General features: G+C 37.2%; 1 long non-coding RNA gene across 1 annotated transcript; it reads left to right on the forward strand.

Moving 5' to 3' along the window:
* The first annotated feature begins 1,646 nt into the window (after positions 1 to 1,646).
* LOC123879945 lies at positions 1,647 to 2,754 on the forward strand. The gene is made up of 3 exons (XR_006799115.1): positions 1,647 to 1,749; positions 2,014 to 2,227; positions 2,479 to 2,754. It is a non-coding gene; the product is annotated as an uncharacterized LOC123879945 (long non-coding RNA).
* The last annotated feature ends 524 nt before the right edge of the window (positions 2,755 to 3,278 follow it).

Genomic DNA, 3,278 nt, shown 5'->3' on the forward strand with positions numbered 1-3,278 from the left:
GTAGCAGCTATCATTCGTTTATCGTCATATTTGTCTATGAGAGTTTGTAACAACAAAGAATAATTCTCGGCGCAGGGTGTTATTCCTGAGCATGCGCTAAGCGCCTTCCCCGTCAGTTTACCGAGAAGATAATACATCCTCTCCGAATCAGTAAGAGTTGTATTATCGTGTATAGTCGATTTAAAATTGGCATAAAATAAAGGCCATGAAAGAATATCACCGTCAAATGACCTCAATTCGATAGGTGGCAAAGTTGGCTTATTTTTGCGTAACGACGCTTCTTTGCTTTGAGTTTGAGGGCTAATCTGCGAATTTACTAATTTAATACGACCATACAACTCGTCAAAGGAAATTAAGCAATAATATTGAGGTGTCGCATCAGGATCAATCGTTAATAAACGGTCATTATACTGATCTACAAGTTTTTGAAACTCAGTACGAAGCGTATCTAATGTGACAACCGAGCTAAGAAAACTTTCCTTTACATCCGCGTTTGTATGTACGTTTTTCGAAGAATCATAAATATTTTGGATTCTTTGGAAAATAACGTTTCGTTTAGCCTCTAACAATGTTAACTCCCTATCTTTTAGAATTGAGGAAGCGGTTCCTAAACCTTTATTCTTGTCCGCCATGTTTACACGAATAAAATAATTCAACGCGTAAACCGGGTTGATATCGCTTGTTAATGACTAAGCGGTAATGCAACGTCGCACGATCCGACCGTAAAGTATGTGGGTACCTAGGTCGGTTGCGACTTGCGAGACGAAATATTATGAATTTACGTATAATTTATTTAATAAATATGCAATATATTATTAAATACACAAATATATAATTATATACCTACGTACGGGGGATGCCTACAACTCAATTATTGTGGCGTAGATACGATATATGATCGTTGTAAATGCGTGACAAATATTATGCCACGCTTTATAAAATACATATATACGAAATATAATATAAAATAGACTTATTAGGCAATTCTAATAAGAGCGGGTGCGTTTGTTAGGCCAAACTAGAGGGACGGATCAGCAATTTAGATCGCAGTCGCCACGTAGTTGACGAAACAAAGTTCGAAAGATCCGGCTTCGAACGGAACACAAAAAGAATGGTGTCAATCCCGAGGCCACTGTCCACCTTCGACGGCGAGAGACTTAATGGACTGTATTGGGTGTTAATTTGGAAGGTGTCCACGCGGGTCAAAGGGCACATGAAGGATACAAGGACTCGTGCACTAACCTCGACAGTCTGAAGGCAGGAACAGGCACGCACAAGCACTCGCAGTCCCTCGCACAGGCAAAATTCACTTCACGGGACACTCCAGGGGCGTATCTCAGACGAACAGCGGCGATCGCATATCCACCATCTTGGGTTGAATGAACACGAGGACGCGACTCAATTGTCGTACGTGCGTCTCGCGGAGCGTGCATGACATACTGGCGTCATAAAGACGCGAACATCGTGGCGTTGCAGTTAACACCACGAAGATAGGCGAAAGTGCACGAAGGGAGAATGGAGGGTAGTTAGGAAATAAATGTGAAACACCTTATCACATTACGTTAACCAATAAATAGCCAATAGGTGGCGCCACCAACTATTGACCATGAATTGAATACGAAACCCATGAATCCCTTTGAATTGAGATGTGTTAATTGTGGCATCAATGTAAATCAAAGGAGTAGGCATAGTAGCCTTGAATTAATAGAGATTATGTTAGTAATATAACACTGGATTGCACCTCAAGTGGTAAGTGTACAGTGCAGCTATTTCTATTTTACACAAATGTTTATTTAGGATAAAGTCGCAGTTACGTCGCTGAATAAGTTGTGAATGAATACATGGTTATTGTCAGGGGATGATATCTACTAATATTTTCAATTGAAGGCAAATGCATATTATACTTGTGTGTAGTAACATCGACTTCATTATTCATATTTCATAATAAAGATAGTAGGTACCTACTTAGGTTATTCTTATTTTTTTAGTGTGACAAAATTTCGTTGTTAACAGGTGACTGAGACCACCAATGTGCCTTTGTTGCTGGACTCCTAGTAACTCCAATGGGACTAATGATGATTAACCTACTAATGATGGTCACTGTTGTCGTCTTTGTATTAGCTGTGGATGCTCTTTGATGAGAAAAAGATCTCACAGGCTACGTACTGACCTAAAACGGGAGATATGCATATAAATCATAATAATAGAGATGATTATGCCATAACAGGTAGATATATTATTATATTTAGTATTCATTAAAAAGTAAAGAAATGTTTATTATATTTGGGCATTTATGTGAGCTATGGCCAAACCTTGTCTTATTCTGAGAAGAGACATGCTCAGTAAGCAGCCATAAGGTTGAGAGGATCATTTAATATAGTTAAAAAGCCTAACTTCATTCTATTATCATAATAAATAAATACTTTTATTTTAGTACATTACATGATATGGTGTTCTAAGCTTATCTGTTTATTTTAGCTGCATGGATCTGATGAAATCTGCCACCCCTGTTGACAGAGAAGTGATCGATTGAGAGCACATGCTCTTGAATCACCTCAACAGTTACTTACCAGTTATTGTTTTACCGAACTGGAAAAGAAGATCAGATACCCAAGGCCATTATTTGTTTCTAGACTAACTCACTGGAAAGATTATTATTAGATAAGATAAGCCTTTATGAACTGAATTAAATTACATTAATGCTATGTAGATATTATTATATTTCAAACAAATAAATAATATTTTAGTTTTTGACACTGGTGTTTTATTTGTTTTTCTTTTTCTCTTTATTTAGTGTGCCCATGGGATAGGCCTCCTCCAGGGTTCTCCATATGTCTTTCGTTGGTTTTTCTTCGCCATGTATTTCCTTATGTTCCATATGTCAACCTCCCATCTCGTGACAAGGATGACTTCTTTTACTCGTTCTTGGGTACGATTCTGTAACTGCTTTTGTCCATTTATTTCTCTTGTCTCTCATAAAGTGCTCTGTTCATTTTCACTTCAGTTTTTAAATGATGACTGACAAATCTCTCACTTTTGTTCTGTTTCTAATAGTAGAGAGCCTGTTTTTTTTTAATTTGAAGCATACTTCTCTATACTATTTTGACAAATCCTAAGCTAAGGTTTTTATCAGTTAGACTCTGTCTGGCAACCATAAGTCAGACATGGAAGGATGCATACGTTGAATACTTTGATTTTTATAGATATGGGAATATCTTTGTTTTTCATAATTTCCTTTAGAGCCCAGTATTTTTTCCATGTATTGCATAATTTTACTC

Source organism: Maniola jurtina, chromosome W, assembly GCF_905333055.1.
Source record: "Maniola jurtina chromosome W, ilManJurt1.1, whole genome shotgun sequence".
NCBI lineage: Eukaryota > Metazoa > Arthropoda > Insecta > Lepidoptera > Nymphalidae > Maniola > Maniola jurtina.